The 20,958-nt window shown below is 43.0% G+C and overlaps 1 protein-coding gene across 1 annotated transcript in view; it reads right to left on the minus strand.

Annotated features, from left to right (window-relative positions):
- The window catches only part of LOC114793382 (thyroid hormone receptor alpha-like), a 43,767-nt gene extending 30,981 nt beyond the window's left edge, over positions 1 to 12,786 (minus strand). Inside the window, exon 1 of the mRNA XM_028985085.1 lies at positions 12,512 to 12,786. The gene's annotated coding sequence lies outside the window, so the exon portion shown is untranslated. The remainder of the gene's footprint in view (positions 1 to 12,511) is intronic.
- Positions 12,787 to 20,958: the final 8,172 nt, after the last annotated feature.

Consider the following 20,958-nt stretch of genomic DNA (forward strand, 5'->3'; position numbering starts at 1 on the left):
CTGTGACTGTTCTTGGATGGCCCAGCCAGAGCTCTGACATAAACCCAATTGAGCATCTCTGGAGAGACTTAAAAATAGCTGTTTACCACCCAACCTGCCAGAACTTGCAATATAACAAAGAGTGAAAAACTTTCCATACCTACTGTGTGTAAGGAGTATCAAAATATTGTTTTTTCAAAAAAAAAAATCAATTACACAATACATTTAAATATGTAGAGTTTAAGTAGACAGTTCAATCTGTATGCACATTTAGATTTTTTAAATGAACAAATTAACTTTTTTTTAAATTACAAATTAAATTACACAAATTATTGCAATATGTCATGATATATTGAATCACAACCTATGTATCATGATATGCATCATAATGCCAGTACACAGCCCTATTTCCAACACATCCCTCTTTCATTCTGGTCTCACGTGCATCACATCATGGATGTTTTGTGTTTTTTCCCCATCAGAACATAAAAATGTCACAATTATTTCATGGAGCATGCCATTTAATGAGCTAGTGACAAAAATCCAAAAGAAGTCCTCATATGCTGAAAAGCCCTGCAGCTTCATCGAAGTCCTTTTGCAGATGTTTTGCAAGACAAAGATTACTGGCGCTGGACTCAATTCACAGGCTGGTGAAAAAAGCAGCTGAGCCTCCAGGAGGACAGGGGTCCATCTCAGGGGGGCAAACAGGTTGTTCAAGAGCTAGAGATGGCCAAGACCGACAGCGTGCAAGACTGAAATTGCGCTTAAGGTAACCTGCTGGACTGCATACACATTCCCACAATGCCCTCCTGCTGACCCCTGTAGGTGAGTATAGAGGTGGCAGCGGACCATGCGCTTGACTTGGGCTCCCCTGGATGAGCTCCAGGAATGCCTGGCAGAGAATACTGCGAACGCGTCAGCCGGCCAAAAAATCCTGCTGATCCTGCAGACAGCGAAGCGCAGGGCTGGGCAGGCGGACTTTTTTTGGCAGCCACCCAGCATACTGTACTCTCACTTTTTCCTGGTAACATATAGGAGCAGCCAGGAGCATGAAGCTGTTAAAACATCCGCAAAAAATACGACCAAATCGCTTAGTTGAGGTCAGGGTTGCGAGAGCAACAGGTCTTACAGCGCAGCCCAGCTGCCGCTTTCCACAGCAGCTTCTCCCAGCTACTTCCTGGTGATCCCCAGGCATTCCTGGGCCAGATGGTGGATATAATCCCTCTAGAGAGTTTTAGGGCCTACCTCATGATCTCTGTGAGTAGCTCACCTCCTAGTGAAGGCACCTCACGGGTGTCCTCACCAAATGAAAAACCACCTCCTCTCAACATGGAGGTTCCTTACCAGCAGGGAGAGAGACAAACAGAGAGAGAGAGAGAGAGAGAGAGAGACCCACAACTGTGAGACGTCAGTTTTCCACCACTTGTGTTCACGTTCACACACATTTTTTTTTTCTTTTTTATAATTATCCAAAAGCCTCGACTATGGAGGAAAGAAGGAAAAACCGACTGTTAGATCATCTATGCAACACCCATCCTATGCCCCTTCAACCCAAAAAAATCCTCCACCTGACCAATACCACCACCAATACTGACGGATGATAGTAATCTCACCTAAGAAATTAAGTTGGTTTTACACTCACAGACATCAATCTTCTCTCCCCCTGCATCACAAACCTTCTAGCAACTGGGCAATATCACTCGCCAAAATCTGTACACCAACGTCTAAGCATATGTGTGTGAAGTATTAGCATAACAGTTGTTCTAACAGGTAATCAAGAAGTGAAATTTATAAAATAAATGGCAAATAAGAAATCACAACAATTATAAAATGTACATTTTCTAACGGAACAGGCATGTAAATGGGGTGGATGGGGAAAAATTGGGTTTCTGTCTTGCATGAGAGAACAAAAAAAAAAAACATTTGTGCTCATTTTTATATCCAATCAACTGCAATGATTTGCATGTTTTCAAGCCATGACGATCGGCAGAGCTTCTTTTTGAGGGGATGGGTAGGAAATTCTCTGGTCAGAAAAAGCATGAGAAACGGGAGGTAACCTTTGCCCTTATGACGACATAAGGGGAGGCATGTCTGATCCGACCGCCTGTGCTGCCGCTCTTTGAATGGCAAAGCAGAATAGCTAAAGCGCTCTTTATATCTATCAACATTTCTAGCCACTGCAGACTATAGATAGGCTGTGAACAACGTGAAATTTTCGTAATAGGGGACCTTTAATCATTCAGAGCTGTCAATCATCACCAAAGGCTGCTCCCATTTTAAACTAATTTAAACATCATCAAAGTTTATCTGACAGAAATAATAACTCTCATACAAAAGGGCTAGGATTGTAGTCTGGGTCCTTTTTGTGCTTGTATCTGTTTAGATCTGTAAGTCCTTTAAAGACAGGGCCCTTGCTGTCCATTGGTATTCATTGTGAAAAAGTCTTATTATGTGTGTTGTTTCAGCCTAATTATCAGTCACAAATAATACTCTTATTTGTTCAAATTCTGTGGTTTATTTTTAAAGACACTTGGTGTAGTGACCAAAAGTGCAAATGGGTCACTACAACAATTTCTTCCTCGAATCCACAAAATACACACAGACCGGCTTGGCAAACACTCATTACCCTTCCAGAAATAATAATAAAAAAGCCTCATTGTTCAGCCTTCCCATGGAGGCCGAGGAGTGTATTTCCCCAACTTCTTCTAATTCAAACCAAATGTAACTGCGCCGCTTTAAAGGCGTGCGCCGTGATTTCTAGTAGCCATGTCTAGGAGTCTGGTAAATATCAAACAGCTCGGCATTCGTGCACAATTAACTGTACACGCTAGCTGGTTTATAATCACTGCCGCTCACACCGAGGTGTACACATGCTGGTCATTCGATAATGGTTTCCGTCTTTAGACAAACAGACCCCAGCGGGATTAAAGTCCAATAGCCGTGCCGGTGTGGCGTTTTAATGCTCACCTATCAGTGATTTATAGCAGCAGCGGCGTTATCAGCATCCCAGATCTCTACCCTGCTGTCAGTGCCAGGAACGCGGCGTGTTTCCGCCTATGGATGTGTCCGCGGCTTCGTAAGACCATAAGCACACAGACAGACAGTCAGTCATTCACCTTGACTGAACCGAGCGTCGGCTCGGCCGTGGCCTCTTGGGCATCCCGCTCCCTGGGGTGTCCTGCCCGCCCTCCATAAAAAGCCTCTGCAGTAATGGAGGCTCCGCTCCCGTATTTATGTAGTGCAGGAGCCGTTCTCAAAGGCCTTCGGCAAGAACCATCCATCCATCAGCTGTACATCCTCTCTGGAATGTTTCCTATCTGTGGGCAGGAAGCAGGTGAAACGTCCAGATAGCTTTAAAGTGCGCCGCATGAAAAGATCCATGTAGCAAATAAAAACATTCTGTTCTTTTTTAACTCTTTCAACACTCGCCGGGACACGCGGCCCAGAGAAGTTGCCCTGGCTCTACGGAGCCTCGAAAGCGGTTCGTTTTTTTTTTTTTTTTAAATTAAAAGCACATCCCAAAAAGCGTGTGTGAATGAGCGTGCTTACGACTTGTGTGCGTAATGAAAGTATGCAGCTGGCTTTAGTTAAGGCATGTGCCTCAACAGAAAACGTCTGCATGACTTATAAAAGCGCGTGCCCAATTTAATTAACGTGCACTTTAGTCAAAGCGTGGACGTAAGATATTAAAGAGTGAACACAACTGAAAAGAAAAATCCTCAAGATGGATTAATGCGTAACACATAATATATATTTTTAGTGTGGCTGTTGCTCAATAAATCCAGATTAAAAGAAGGGACGTCATAAAATATCAGCATATTTTATCAGCACATGATTTTATCTTTAGCCAACGCTCACAATCACGAACATTTGCTTATATTATTACAGCTATTTGTTTACTTATCCATTTATGGCTGATTATATAACATTAAATTGCTTTTGCTAATTATTAATACATGAAAACGCTTCAATTTGTAGGCTAGTGACAACTGCCTCTGGATTTAGGGACCATAAAACACAGGCTTGTTGAGAGGACTGCCTGTGCTATATTACCAGGTTTGGGATGTAACAGCATACAAATTTTTTTATAATACATTTTGTCTCAATTGATCAGTTAAGTTTGAAGTTTTAAAATAGACAAGGATACGTTTCAAAGATTTATTCACATTTTGACGTTTCGAGTTTAGAGCTTGTTTACTGGAAATGAACTGCAACACTTGCTTGCCTAATGTTCTGATGACATCAGCAATATAATGATGTAAATATCTAATCCAATTCTTCAATAATCAATTGTAACTGATTACATCATGTAACTGTTACAGACATTCAAAAGGAGTTACTTATAGTAAAAAATAAACCAATACTTTCAGAATGGATTTGGTTGAAATGTGGATGACAGTCAAGTAAATGAATAATATAACTGAATAAGTGTTGCATATTATCAGGGACGTCCTTATATTATAGCAATAAGCTATCCAACCAAAACATTATTAGTGTAATACACCTTTAAGAAATGTGCTACCACTGTACCTTTTCACCAGTGGTACACACACACACACACACACACACACACACAAACAGCATTTTTTCATTATTTAGGTCTGCTCAGAAAACAAAATCCACACATAAATCTCATTGTCATTGAATCTGTGTAACCCTGATCAGCACACGTGCACAGAACAGAATGTTCTTTCAGAGGTAGGCAGTTAGAGACATCGCCGCACAACCGGTTCTAGGTCAAAGGTCAGGGGAGATAAAATGCATGCGCTTGTAGTGAGGTGTTCACAGCTCAACAGGGGAGATAAGAGCAGTTCCTCGGGGGCTCAACGACGAGCCAGGACCGGAGCGGCGGGGGGCAGCCAGCGTTCTGCTGACCTTGAGTGACCATGCTAGTCTGGAAGTGTGCCAAAGGGGCTTCTCAGCCAGTGTTTTTGTTGCCGTGCTTCTCCTGTTACGCAATGCTGATAATGCTGTCTAAATTAGACACTTTTTAAATTAGACTTGAACTCTTGGCTCCTGATGTGAGGTGCAGCATGAGCAGTGTTTCATTTGAATGTGTTAAAGGGCCAGATACAAACACACACACACACACACATGCACACACTTTTCCCAGAGCCAGCTGACCCGGAGAAAATTGCGGCGGTGGGCCGAACAGTTTGTTACTCATTAAGCTCACAGCGAATCTGTAGCCTTGTCCTCGTGCAAAACCACTATCTGCCAGCATGCAGCACACTAATCGTCCCAGAGAGATAACCTCTCCATCTTGCAGGAGGCACATGTTGCTATCAGACACATGCACACACAAAATAACACATGTGCATGCTAGCAACACACAAAACAAACAAGAGGGTGGCCCACAGTGACACCCAATACGGAGCCGTGCCCCCACCCCTCCTGTCGGAGCCTGTGATCGGAAGCCCCGTGCGTTTACAGGGCGAACAGAGCTCCGCTGTCCCAGGACAGGAAGCATTTGAGACCTCTGGCCAATCCCCCTGCACCTGTTCTCCCCCAGTACATGACCAGCGGTCCACCGCAGCCTTCAGATGCACCGCAGGGCTTTTAGCTTCAGCGAGAGTAACACACCCTTCCGGGACGCATTTGAGAAGCAATCAAAAATTCATCCGTAAAATGAATGTGGTACCCTGAGAATGTCAGATCAGATCTTAATGGCCAGCATTAATATGGCAAATCAGGCACAGAAGCCACTCTTCACTACACACTCAGTAAGCAGCAGAGCATACAAATCTGTCTGAAAATTTCAATTCATGTGTAGAAAGTGGTCAAGTAGCCACCGTTGAATTTGGCAATCAGAAAGTTGCAATCATGAAATTTAGAAAATCGCAAAAAATATATATATGCCATGGCCATTCACTTGATCTTAAACATACATACATACATACATAATCGACTGAGATCACTTTATGCTATACAATGCACACATGCTAGAACAGACAATGCAGTTCCGTACCACAGTGTAGGGCCACTGGCACATCACTCAATTCAATTTAAACCCACTAAGCATGGCGCCAGGATATGTACAATATGCAATTAGGTCCATATGATCAGATCATGCTCCTGTAATGTAGCAAAGCTACCGAGCAAATCAGACTAAACGTACACAAAAACGAACGTCTTTCTTCGCAGCCACAGCCTGTTTCTGAATATTGCAGCGTTCAATATGGGGTTAACTCATCTTGCATATTTTTCCTCTGAAGAAACAGCACACCTCAGCACAGCCCAGAAAGAGCCATGATAACAAAAAGCACAAAGCACACCTATGTGCTACTTTCTCACCTCTGAAAATAGACACACATGAAGATTATTTTGCACGGGCCTGCACAGAACCCATATTTTCCTTATTCCGTGTAATAATGGAGGACAGAATGAACACTCTAATGACAAATCACAACACGAGGGCACAAACAGCATGAGACATGAGACAAAGTGGCGTGAGTTAGCATACCAATGGAGATTCCGGATGGTGTAACTTGGGGTGTGTCTCAGTTTGTGGATTGCGTCCTTTGGAGGACGCAGTCTTTGAAGGGCTGGCCTTCTTGGGCCACATCCCAAATGAGACGTCTAGCCAAAAGACATTTACAGCATCTCCAACTGTGCCTTTTGAGTCAAGTATTGCCCATTAAAAACTGTATCTGAGCATATTACAATGGATCATTTTTATCCCTTTTATCTGAAGGACAGTGTTTTCCTGATTAATTGTTCCTTCGCGGCAACAGCCAAGTTCGGAAAAAAAAAATCCCATCAATGACACCAATCCCATCAATCCCAATCATAAGATGAATCCATTTCTCCTCAGCAAACAAAGAATGCATTCGTTATCTGCACTTGAAGGACCATCCCATTTGGGACACTTATATCACATCCAATCTTCAAATGCATCCTTTTCAAGACATTAATAAAAGACTGCTTTTGTTCGTAATAATGCTTTTTGTATTGTTGGTGTTTTTTTCATTTTAGGAGACCTGATTTATTGAAGAATTAATCATTGGACATTTACACTTATATTTGAGGCATTTGGCAGACGCCCTTATCTAGAGCGGCTTGCAATTTTATTGGCAATACTTGAATGATAAAAACCATTGCTAGCTGCTGTAGCTACTACAGTATATAGTCTGGAGTAGCCTTCTCGGACCATTTCTCAAACCATCTTGAAATTTTGGTTTGCCCTGTCATATGCCAGTCTTTTTTCATCTTACGCATTTTGACTTACGCAAATATAGACGAGCAAATAATCAGTCGACCAATAATGTAAGTTCCCTCCAGCACCAAACAAGAAGCAGTAAAGTGGGTAAAGGGTCATGTGCACATGTCTTTCCTATATCTTATTGGCGGTTTTCTATCCAGAAGAAACCCCAAAAAGAGCAGTTGTGGTCTGTTCCCAGTGTTCAACACTTTCTGTTCTTTCTTGTTTCCACCAAGAGCATAAAAAGGAATCTCTAGCCTGTAACTAAAAACTAAAGCTTCTTGTTAGATTTGAGTGATTGTCAGAATGTATTCTTTGAACATTCTTCCAGCAGATGGTGAGCATAAAAACATATTGAGCATATTGAGAAATATCAGAACTGCCCCTCAGCAAGTCACAATGCATGTTTGTGTTCAAACATTTCATTCCTTCCACATGTCACTAGTAGGCAAAACTGACCAAATGACACACAAACAAACCAACGAGGAAAAATTTAAGCGCTTCTTTTGTGGTAGAGATCTGGTAGCGCAAAAATGACTAAAAGTCCAAGCGAAGTCCCACAAGCCATTACTTTCAGGAATATTAGGCTCTGCTAGAGTATCATGCACAATTTTATTATCCCATAATGGTCCAGTAATCCCAGGAATCACGCTAATCTACTAATATTACTGGGAACTTTGAGCTCCTAGAGCTGGGATATGCCAAGAGCCTTGGCAAGACACAAAAGCTGGTTCTGGTCTGGAGATCTTCCAGCAGTTACTACAGCTTGTTAGGAAAAGGCGGAGGAATCTTGCTGCTCTTTTTTCCCATTTTGTCTCTTTTTAACTCACTTTTTATCACTGAAAGACATCAGTTGGTTCTAAACAACAGCTCCACACAATAAAACGCTCTTAATGAACCGCACACATTTCTGTAACCACACCGTTTTTTACTGTTAGATCATGAAACTTATATAAAATTCTCTTTCCCACCAAGATCTGCATCAGTTATAACCAATAACCAAACAAACCATGCATTCTAACAATTACTTGGACTTCCTAGAAAGACTTTGTTGACTTTGACGACGCAGCCCTGTGAACAGTATTATTATTATTTGAAACAGTGTGATGCTTTAATTCCCAGAAGCACAATGCCTGTAACAGCCATCTTCTCCAGCACAGGCTCCTCTTTGACTATGTGAAGTTGTGCGCAGTATCATGTGAGCTTCAAAAATCGCACATTCCGCATGCATGCTTTCATCATATAGATAGCAAAAAATCACTCCCTTAACACACAGTGTCATATGTTGCAATAATTGTTGCATGTATTGCAACTTCGGCTGCTGCTTGCCGTGTCAAGTTACATAATTATTAACATGCCCTTAATATTCGCAATACATTGATGTTGAGATTACAAAAACCAAACGGTGTCACTGCAAGAGAATTCAGCTTTGCCTGGATAGATATTAAATTGAGCGACCAAGCAAAAGCAAAAAAAAAACAAGCAGATAAACTTGAATGGAAAATTCCAAATTGCATGACAATTTCAGAACTCACGACGGGTGCTTGCGTGAACTTTGACCCAAATAGTTAGATTAAACAGGATCTAACAAATTATCTGACCAATCGGGTTATTCACATATTCAAAAACAATGGCTACAATAACATTATGATTAAGAGATACTTAATTAAAACCCACAGATGACCTGGAAGGGCGTTCAATACAGGCACATTTTCACACTTATATAATTTATATAATTTCTGCAGTTCTTTTTTTTGGTTTTTGTTATTATTGTTCTGACCCGATGGAAGCATCCAAAATGCAACAACAACTATTTCTGTCTGGGAGACGCTGTGCTGATGCAAGAGGCCTCACCCAGTCATATTCCCATCATTACCCTACTGTCCATGTCTAAACTTGGCACAAACCACTGAAAAAAGGAAAGAGTGCTCAGACCAGACACAAACAAGCTTCTTTCCCCCCAAAAGGAAGGGGGGCGTTCTGGAAGAGGACGAGACCTGCACCTCTAAACTCAAGAGCTGCAGCCTGAATGCCATTTTGAACCCAGGCCAAGACCAACCCGATCCTAAGACAAACTTGGCCCTGGGCTGAGGATATTTAAAGCTCTGGTATTCACACAGCTCGGTGAATATTTAAACAAAGTTCCCATACGACAAGGTGAATAAATATTCAAAGGACTTTTATCCAAACACCGTGGTGAATGTATAACTTTGGGCCTGATACAAAACAGGTAATATGTAATCCCCAGGCTTTATACATCGCAGCTTTTAAATGGCACCAGGATCTTTTCTTAGATAACAGATATAGTATTAAAAGCTCAGATCCTTGTTCACGGTAACAAATATTTGAACATTTGCACGGCTGGATACCACTTCAGTCAAGCTGACCTCTTTTTTTTTTTTTTTTTAGAAAAGCATGCTTGACTTCATTGACAAGTTTAGGGATGCATGGTAGGTCAGGCGACGACATCTAAATACCTAAAAATAACAGGATCAGTCAATGATTCAGACCCACCCAGGGATGACGCCAGGGCTCATCGGGGGAGATGCGGTGGGGCTTGTGCATCTTGATATTCACTTGAATGGAAAGGTCAATAGGAGGAAGACCCTTACATCTGGCAGTTGCCAACATGAAGACCACCGGGATCTTTGCAGCGGCCTGTGAGCCAGCTGGGAAATGTGGGTCAGCGGCAGGAAAGTGACAAACAACTGGCACAGCGCTTTAAATGGCCGTCCTACTGCAATCCAGGGTTTATTTTATCTTAAATAAATGGTGGCTGACTGGATGCCTTTTTGTCCACAGTAGTGGGTTTCATATCAAGCTACTGGTGTATGTGTCTTATCATTTGAAATCACTATGTTTGATTTGGATATATTTCCTTGTCTCTTTGAGTACACAAGAAAGAAAAGACAGTAAAAAGAATACAGCTGAAAGGAAAGAAAAGCGGGTAGTCTGAAAAGCCTTCCTCTTGTGTGCTTTTCCCTCGAGGTATTGTACAGACCAGCAATTGCTGCAAACTTATTAATAAGTGGTTCTGCCTTAAAATATAATCCATCATAGCCTGTTTAGTCGCACCCACTTTTTCACACACAATAAGAGCATAACTCTTGAACAATGAAGACGTGCAACTGGGAAGGCGTGCTATTCACTGCATTGTATATGACATTTATATGACTTTATTGTCTTTAGAATATGTCCTTTTCAACTAGATTGTTTGCGTTTTGTATTCTGTCTGCAAAACTTTATGAACGTATTTTGTATCTTTTGTATCTTGTATCTTCTTCTTAATTTGAAGGGAAAAAAATCCTTGACCACCATGCCTGGTTTTTAAAAAAAACGTGATGGGAAAGTGTACCCATGGATGCAACGGTGCAATGCAGAAACAACTGCCTGCTGCATAAACATCCTCGGATGCAGAATGGCACTAAATCTTCTCTAATGTAAGCAGAAACCGTTAATGCATTTCAAGGATTCCTAGAAGGCAGCTCCCCTCAGCATCACACCGCGGCTTACAAAGGTGTCAAGTGGTCTTAAAGAGCCATTAACTGGTGGCTCCGAGTCTTTTTAACGTAACGTGAAGAAAAAAAAAAAAAAAAACAAGTCCCAATGTTAAACAAATTCTTGTCAACCTTGGGCTTCATAAAGCACAAGGGCCGGACCCAAGAGCTTCACTCCCGGGGCAGTCATTAAAGACCTATAACTCTTTTTATATTCCGAACACAGCCGTAAACAGTTAAAAGGTGGACTTGTAAAAATGTGTGAGACTCGCAGGCGCTATACGAACACCGGGCCCAACGTTAAAGATGGTATTATCTAAACAGTTATACGTTGCCTTACGCGGCAGTCGTGGAGCTGTGACCGGATTATTACACAAGGTGCAGAGGGATTCCTGATCACCCATCAGTATTGAGAGTAAGGTCAATTAAATAAGGTAAATTGTTCACGGTCATACAAGTCACCTTAATAAGTCTTCTTCTGTCATTTTGGATTGATTCCATGCCATAAATGAAACATTCTAAAGTTATAATGAGAAACGATCACTTTCATATTATTGACACTTTACTACTTACTCTGATGTGGCCAAGCGCCACTACCGAATTCACCATTTAATTATCCAATCTTTGTTTTTTATTCTGAGGCAGCAAAAGGAAACTACAAACTTAACAGAAGGAATTCAACTTCTGTTGTAATCAGTGGGGGAAATACAGCCGAATTTGTAAATTGTTGCACCATTAAAATTCGATGTCCAGTATTCCGTAAAAACGATGGAGTCTGAGGTGTTTCACAAAAATTTCACAACAATACATGAGTCGGAATGGATTCTGCGTGGATCACCGACACTGGTGAACGCTCCCACGTGGCCCCGGCTCGGCCGCCGTGGAAGAGCGCGCGCGCAACGCTTAATTGCCCTTCCCCTTCCGGTCTGGCCGTGACGTCACCGTACAGTGAATTCAAATCAGGACATCAGCTGCTGCTCCCCGCGCGAGTTATGCAACTGGACTCTTTTTCTTTTTTTTCTTTTTTTTTTCTTCTTCCCTCGCTCCTCTTTTCATCTCCCCGTCGCCCCCTCCCTCCTCCGGCCCGTCACCCCCGAAAGCGGGACACGGGCCCGGTCCCTGGGAAACGCCAAGCGAGGTCAGCGGCGGCGCGCTTATTAATAAACGGCGAGGCTTAACGTGGAATATTACGTTGCAGACCGAGAAAAACAAGATGCATGAACATGCACCGACCCCTTTACCCCCATCCCCTCCCCTATATATTCACTATATAACCATATAACTATACTACATACACTATATAACCATATAACTATACTACATCCACTATATAACTGTTACACGTAACACTACGGCCAGCAGCTACTGTAATTATTATAGTAATAATAACAGCGGCGTGTACCTGTAGAAACGTCACAAACTTTCCTCGCAGCAGCCTAATCGGACGCGACCGGCCCGGGCAGGGGAGAAGTTGTCGCCGCGGGTGACAGTGGCACTTTTAGGAAACACGAGGCGCTGCCAAGCGCGCCACCGAGCGGGGCGAAAGCCGAGAGAGTTGCGAGTTCGGCAGGATTCGCGCGAAGGAGGGCCCACGGCGCACCCGCGGGATTTTATTATTCAGGGTCCGTCGCCCGCACGGGACGCGGCGCTCTGCGCACACCCCCACTTCCCGCGTCTGACAGCCCACGGGCCAGCACAAAGACTCGTAAAAAAAAAAAAAAAAAAAAAAAAGGGCCACGGAGAGGCCACGCGCCTCTCCCGCCCCGGCGCGTCCCGCCGTCCGTCGGCGCCCCGTCGACAACCAGCGTGGAAGGAGGGGGGGCTGTCTACTCACCTCCCGGCCCGGAACGGGTGCTGCTCCTCGCCGCCGCCTCGTCACAGCGACGCGGACCGCGCTGCCGCACCGGCGTGCAGGAAAGCCCCGGGCTCCTCGGCTCTCGGTGGGGCTTCTTTTTTTTTTTTTTCCGTCCTTTTTCGCGCGTGTCGCGGTCCTCGGCTGCGAGCACGGCCGTCCCGGCGTTTGGCTGTTTGGTGGTGTTGTTGTCAGCGGTTGTCGGCGTTTCACGTTCGGCTGCTGCCACGACAGGGAAACGCAACAGCGTTTCTGTACGTGGCTCCGCCCCCTCGTACAGTATAGAGGAATTCGATCGAACACGAGCTGCTGCTCTCTACAGGAGGACAAAAGTTCGACTCTGAATATTCGGCCTGAGTATGTGCACATGTTCATAACGTCAAATAAAATAAAATAAACACGCTTATTTATAAGACGACATAAATATGCAAATGTTGTGTAAAACGACACGGTAATAAATGCAGTCGTAAATGCAGCTGTCATTCAAACCTCTTCTTTGGTTTCCAGTTTAAAGAACATTTTTAATTTTTAATCATCAACAAGACACCACGGTCTGCTTGTCTACACAGTGTCACTGTGTAGACTGACATTGTTATAATGTTATTTAGGGAACAGTAGGAAAATGATAAAATGATGGTAAATGCATTCAAACATTCTGGGCACATTTTGCATATTATATTACCCTACGCTGTTCTTCATTTATTTATGAATTTAGTACTATATCATAGTTAAAAATACACAGTTACTGAAGGTAGAATTGTGTATAATTCTGAAATACATGATGAAATGGATCAATGACAAATATACAGAAGTAAAATATTTTTTTCATATAAGTATCTCTTTTTCATATAGAATAGAAAAGCTAGAATAACAAATATTTCTAATAATTGTGTCCATTCTGTTCAGTTTATATTGTGCAGGATACTAGTGTAATACTTGAGTAATTACGTAGGTTCCAATCTTTGACTAGAGAATTACACGTAAAATTCATTCAACCTACTTTTTAATTTAATTACTCCTAAATATACAAAGGTCATGAACTAAATAGCCAACCTCAGATCTAAATGTCTCCAAAGCAACATGTTATAAACAGTACACATGGCCTTGGATTACTTTGTGCATTAAATTGTATATGTTAGGAGCGTACCTACATTTACATTTAAGGCATTTGGCAGATGCCCTTATCCAGAGCGACTTACAACGTCCTTCCATGTTACAATCAATGAAGTGATCAATTCTGGTTCACTAGGACCCCCAACTATGAATACAATCTTTTTATTCACTCTGTTGTATTTTCTATACGTAACTAAGACAATAAGAAGGTTACAAATTAATCTAAATATTCTGTAAAGAGGAAGGTCTTGAGCTGCCGTTTGAAAATACTCAGTGACTGTGCTGTTCTGACCTCGAGGGGAAGTTCATTCCACCACAGAGGGGCCAAGACGGAGAAGAGTCTAGATGAATGTCTTCCTTTTACCTTCAGAGATGGAGGGACCAGGCGAGCAGTACTGGAGGCTCGGAGTATACGAGGTGCAGTGCGGGGTGTAATAAGGGCTGTGAGGTAGGATGGGGCTACTCCATGTTTGGCTTTGTAGGCCAGCATCAGTATTTTGAACCTGATGCGTGCAGCTACTGGGAGCCAGTGGAGGGAACGTAGCAGAGGGGTGGTATGGGAGAATTTGGGAAGGTTGAAGATTAGTCGTGCTGCTGCATTTTGTAGTAGTTGTAGAGGTCGGATGGTACATAGTGGTAGACCAGCTAGAAGGGAGTTACAGTAGTCCAGTCGTGAGATTACTAAGGACTGAACCAGTATCTGGGTGGCCTGTGTTGACAGATAAGGACGGATTCGTCTGATATTGTAGAGAAGGAATCTACATGAGTGGGGAAGATTGCTGATGTGAGTCGAGAAGGAGAGTTGGTTGTCTATTGTTACTCCAAGGTTGCGGGCTGTTGCAGAAGGAGAGAGCTGTGAGTTGTCTAGGTAAATAGCAAGATGTGGTGAAGAATCTGCTGGAATGAATTTTAGTTCAGTTTTGGGGGAATATTGAATATGTGAATATAATAAATATGTAGAATAGATAGTATCTGAAGGAATTGCTGTGTTAACAGGCGATATGTATTATCATATCCATCAGTTTAACACTGATGGATATGATAATTATAATGTTCTTAATGGTCGTATGACACGACCGTACACTGTCCAGTGTTCTTGTGCTCAGCTGTGTGACTGCTGATCATGTGTCTCACATCCTATGTGATCTCACTTAACAAACAAGGACCTCAAAGGGGTCTGGCATAGTGTTTGGTCACATAAACGACATATCAACAGGCCGTCAAATTCTTATGAGACAAAAGACTAATGTGTTTATCCAGATGACATTTAACCAATCAGCGTTCATGCTTTTCATTTTCTAGGCATGTAATTAAATCTTAGTTAAAGACTTAATCTGAATAATTTAATGACCCGTGTAACCAGTGGCATTCAGTAGACATTTACTGCTTCTGTTTTTGTTGATGAATGACCCCTCAAAGGTCATGGTGGCATCTCATGAGACTCTGCATCTCTGTGCATGTCAAGGAAGCTTAAAAATCCACTCAGAAGAATCTGCCATATGGAGGGTGACTGAGAATAAAAGGTTGCCTATGGCCTTCTTAGGATGCACATGTTAAGGTTAAACAAGATTTTAGCACAAGGTTCTAATTTGGTCATATGACTGGATGATCCAATGTACCTTGGCCTTGACCACTAGGGGGTCCACATGAGTGTGTCTATTCATCAGTCCAATGGTTGGGGAAGCCTTTGACTGGTCCCAGCAGTCTTCAGGACTTCACATAATACACATAAACACAGACAAAAAAAGCTCCACAGCCGATTTTGTGGAAATAATCTTTTGTGGAAATAGCAATTTGGTGTGATTGCTGTAGATTTAAGGTGGTTCGATTGCTGTGATTTCTGGAAGTAAGTTTAGACATAAAGTATTCAGTAACCTTACACAAGAAATTATTTTAAATAATATATACATTAGAACCAGAGTTGTGGACACAACGGTGATGGCAACAGCCGACAGACAGAAAATGTGGGGTAGTTGTAGGATGTCACAACCTTTCTCGAAGGAACACATTAACCACACACACACACACACACACACACACACACACAATGTGCACACAGCTGATCCCTGGCTCTGTTCAGCCAGCATGGGTGTGACTCATGAATCCATCCAGCCATAGTAAATCCAAACTAATTAGCTCACAAATAATTTAGCACATCAGGGTTGTTAGTTTTAGTGTAAAAAATGTTTAACGCTTGACTTGTGAACTTGTGAAGATCTGATTTAGCATATTCTTCAGGAATTATGAAGTACAATACAAATGGGACAGAACATGCAGCATTCGTTTTGTACCTTATTTCCAGAAGGAATCACATGTTTGTTGAACTATTTTTTTTTTTCTTTTCTTTTTTAACCAATGTTGCCCTATTTGTCCATAATGAAACTCATACATCAGAATCTGAGCGCCATGCAAAAGGCCATTCTGCCATAGCATAGCAATTTATCTCTATCCTACGTACAGAAAGGCCAGTTTGTGATGGTTAGGCAGTTTCAGAGCACACAAATGAACTTGATACATTCACATGCACTTATAAAAGGCACATAACACATATAAAGCTCTCTAAATTGCATATCCAATGAGTGTGTGTGAGAGAGAGAGTGATGAAGAGAGAGAGAGGAAAAAATATGTTCTGGATCCTGTGCAATTAAAGACCTAATAACCTTGTTGAAACTGACATGGTTGCTCATAAATTCTTACAGTTTGTGCGCAGCACGGAGCCTCATAAGAACTGAATGAAACACTTCAATACGAGTAGCGCTGCCTTTCCAGCCACGCTCAGCAGCCACAGGCTGGGAGGGAGACGAGACAAACACCCAAACGAACAGAGAACAAAGCGTTTTTATTGCAGGCCTGTGCCCAGGTCCTTCCCCTCTGTTCCACCCCCGCCCCATCACAACCTTCTTACTTCCCTCAACAACGAAACCGCACCTGCGCACTGCTGTGAGCTCTGGTCTGTCAGTTCTGGTTGCAGAGAGGATTGGTTGAGGAGAACAGCACTCGATAATATCGCTGGAGAATGGACAAGGGTGTTCGCTTGTCTTCGTGCGATAAAAACTCTGTAACTGTGGCCCTACTGACAGAAGCATTAAATATACATTTAGTCAGGCTCTTCCCAGATTTCACATCAAATAAGTACATGAATGAATGAGTTGCACTGCATTTTGTGATGTTTTCAGGCATCTTTGCTATGAAATTGTGGGAACAAGTGAAAACTGGCCCTGTCCATGACTAGTACCCTGTTTAAACTCTATGTTGCCTGACTGCATTGACAGTGTTGAAATGGGACCAATACAATTTAACACTGGCGTGTCCTTGTAGAACATAAAAACCATGGAGCTCGTCCTCGTGAGGGAACAATTTCACCCGGTTCATGGTGCACTGGGTTAAGCCTGGACTTCAGGGTGTTGCTTCATTTCATCTCACGCAGTTCGAATCTCCGCTAAATTAGTGTGACAAAACGTCAGTTGAATTATTTTGTTTCATCTTACAGTTAAAACGTCACTCCTTATGACTCATACATTCCATAAATCAGCAGCCATCCCCATAAACACGAACACAGTGCAGGTCACCAGTCATGGTCACTGGCATCTTGGCGATGCTAACTGGCCCAGTTTACATTTACATTTACAGCGTTTATCAGACGCCCCTTATCCAGAGCGACTTACACTCAGTAGTGACAGGGACTTGGATCAACTCGGGGTTAAGTGTCTTGCTCAGGGACACAATGGTAGTAAGCGGGGTTTGAACCTGGGTCTTCTGGTTCACAGGCGATTGTGTTACCCACTAGGCTACTAATAACCTGACAGAAAAGTTGTGATGACTGGAAGAAAATGGACAGAAAAAGGCCTCATGTCATGGCAAGCACGTTCTTAATTGATGAGGGCCTGTCCTGGAGCATGTCACATGGACTGGCTGATCTCCTCAGGCCTTCCATTTGCTGGAGCTCGTGGCGAGGGTTTTGTTGCATTATACAGCTGGAAATCCCCGATGGTTTAATCTGTGAATTTCAAGCCAATGAGAGGAGCCGTTGGTGCTGAGACACATGGCCCATCACCAGACTGCCGCCTCAGCACCCGAGCTCAGGTATGCTTTTCACCATGACAGAGTCGCACCGCGCAGGGGAGACAGGTGAGTTATTTTTGGCTATTTAGCACAGGATCTTGTGCCATGAGCTTCCACACGAAAGGGAGGCAATCAGTGCGGTGTTGTTTGCCGTAACAGAAACACACACACACACACACACACACACAGTGGTAATTAGGGGCTGCTGAACGTGCATTTTTGTATCCTGCATGCAGTGCATGTTGAATGTATGGCGCCGCGATTCTGCACTTTGGGTTGTGCACATTTGCGTAGGTGCATATAGAACTTTGACCATATGCGTAAGATTCTGAAATCAGTTTTTCCTCCATTTTTGTTTTCTACGTGTCCGACAGTCAGTCAGTGAAACGCAAAAACCTTGCCTCAATGTTATTTTTCCCAAATCCTCTGTAGGCGCTGAGCCCGCGTTCGGCCTAATCAGCTTGGGCCCTTTGCTTGGCTACCTCACTACGGAGGGCGGCTCTGGGTTGACAGACAGCGGGGTCATTTAATGTGTGAGACATGACAGAACGACGCAGACGTCTTATTACTGGCCACTACAGCAGGATTACATCACTGAGAGTGATTTCCATCTGCCATCAAAAGGCAAAGAATAAAGTGAAGTGATTGTCACATGTGATACCCAGTAGCACAGCACACGGTGCACACAGTGAAATTTGTCCTCTGCATTTATCCCATGTGTATGGATGGTACTTTGCTCAGTGGCACCTCAGGGGATCCTTGGCGGATCGGGATTCGAACCTTCTGATTAGGGGCCCGCTTCCTTAACCGCTAGGCCACCTCTGCCCCACCACTGGCTTCATGAGAATAGTCTCATGAAGCCCCATTAGAGTCGAAGAATTTATAACAAAACAACTTTCCCTCTTACCTCATGCTATAAGCAGACAGCAGCGGCTGATCAAAGACACTAGAATATGAGCTGGATTAGATTTGGAGCGGCGCTGTGTGGATGAGGCGTCTCAGGGAGAAGGGAAATGAAGATGGAAGCGCTGCGGCCGTAGCTCGCACAGAGGCAGTAAATCCCCTTCCTGCTGCTCCGATGTACAGCATGCACGGCGGGGGAAGGGGTGGCAGCGAGACTGCATGTGTGCGGCTTGAGAGAGATGACAATTAATCATTATCACGTCATTAAAATGTGACATTGAATGTCTACAGACACAAACGGACTGTGTGAAGCGCAATTCCAGGAAAAACAGGGCCACTGCGAGCAAGAAGTCCAAAAAATGGAAAATGGATTTGATCAGAGACATTTGAAAGTGAAGTGATTGTCACACGTGATACACAGCAGCACAGCACACAGTGCACACAGTGAAATTTGTCCTCTGCATTTAACCCACCACCCTGAGTGAGCAGTGGGCAGCCATGACAGGCGCCTGGGGAGCAGTGTGTGGGGACGGTGCTTTGCTCAGTGGCACCTTGGCAGATCGGGATTCGAACCAGCAACCTTCTGATTACGGGGCGGCGTCCTTAACCACTAGGCCACCACTGCCCCACGTAATAGTAAATTTAATTTAGGGTGAAATCCTGTGAAGGCTGTGGTGTGTTCACACGATGGCTTTGTGAGAAACAAACAAACAAAAAAGAGAACAAGTCAAGATTGCAGCCAGATTTCTTCAGCACAGGAAGCCACACTGTGAAAGATGCAAACTGACTACATTTCCTCGAAATCCGCCAGTACATTTTTTTATATAAGGCATGTAGACAAGTAAACATAACTCTTCATGAAAAGCTAAGTAGGAAATGATTGACGAAGAGCTGACAAAACAACAAAGAGGAGAAATGATGAGTTCTGATCCATGAAACGTTTTTTTTCCTGCTGGACAGAAGGTTTTATGAAAAAAATAATAATAGGTTGTGAAGATATAATCCTTTAAGAAGATCAGCTTTGGTGATAAGGTATTAATAATGTCGTTGGGATGTGATAGGTTGTTTCACTGGGAAAAACACTTGTGAATATATGACATCCAGTCCGATGCCCTTGCTGCAGAAAAGACAATAAGGAATTTCCCTTTGCAATATTAAAATCACATGGCCATCTACATGGATGTGGGACCCAGGGTCCAGAGCACCACAGTGCTCTTCCCCTAATCAACATCTCCCAGGCATCTGGCTATTAACACGATGTCTTCATCCACTGCTCCAGTTCTGATCATTGGGTGTCCATTGTAGGTGTAAAGGACTTATCTTTTTGGTGGTGGAAATGGTCAGGTTCCGCACACAGATGTTTTGGAGACACAATGCATCACAGGTTACCCATTTTCCTGCTTCCGATCTGTCAACCTCATGAAACCAGCCCTCATTCCAATACAGGACATTAACCGAGGAAACTAATATTTAACAACTTAACAACAAAAAATAAAGCAGCGCTATAAACACTTCTCTGAGTGTTTATCTGGAATTATGTTTGGAAAAGAAGGAGTAAAAAAAAAACCTCAATTCAAAATATTCAGTTCAAACATACAGAATTTGAATGAAATGTACAGCTTATCATAACTGTTTATATGGATTCTGTCATATCTTGAACAGCTCCCTGTCCACTGCCAACAAGCCACTGTGTAAGAGGCTCTAAACCAGGAAAGCTTTTTTAAGCTGGCAGGGGATTTCCAGGTCCTTAAGATGAAAAGCCACATCTATGGAATTCATATTCGTGGCCTACAGCAACCACAGAGCAGGAGCGAGATCTGACACTCCTGGCGGGAGCGAGGGAGGAGGGGGGGGGGCTCACCAATCTGGACATGGGAGAAGGAGGTGGGAGGTGGAGCAACAGAGCGCTGAATGGTCTGAAACTCCATGCTGGGTCTCCCGCACCGCTGTTGAGGTGTCACAAGCTGTCAACTTATTCATGTTTAACGCATTACACTGAGATACATTATTTTAGAACTAAATTTTGTATAGGTTTAGACAATCAAAAGCAAAAGATCTTTTTTCACCTTTAATCTCTTGGAGGCACATACTTGACTTGTGTAAAACTTGACAAAAGCACAAGAAGCCGCTAATGAGCCCTGAGGATCAGAATCCTTTCATGAATACACAAGTGTACTGAGAGAAGAATGTGTTTACTCAGTGAAACACTTCATGTGCTCAGATTTGCATTTTGGCCCCATTCGATTTTTATCATCTGCTGCCCTCTGTTGGAAATAAACACCAAAACCTCATATACATTTACATTAAAAAAAAAATGTAAGTAAAATATTAGTCCAAAGATAAATAACATA

This window comes from Denticeps clupeoides, chromosome 7, assembly GCF_900700375.1.
Source record: "Denticeps clupeoides chromosome 7, fDenClu1.1, whole genome shotgun sequence".
In the NCBI taxonomy this organism is placed as follows: domain Eukaryota; kingdom Metazoa; phylum Chordata; class Actinopteri; order Clupeiformes; family Denticipitidae; genus Denticeps; species Denticeps clupeoides.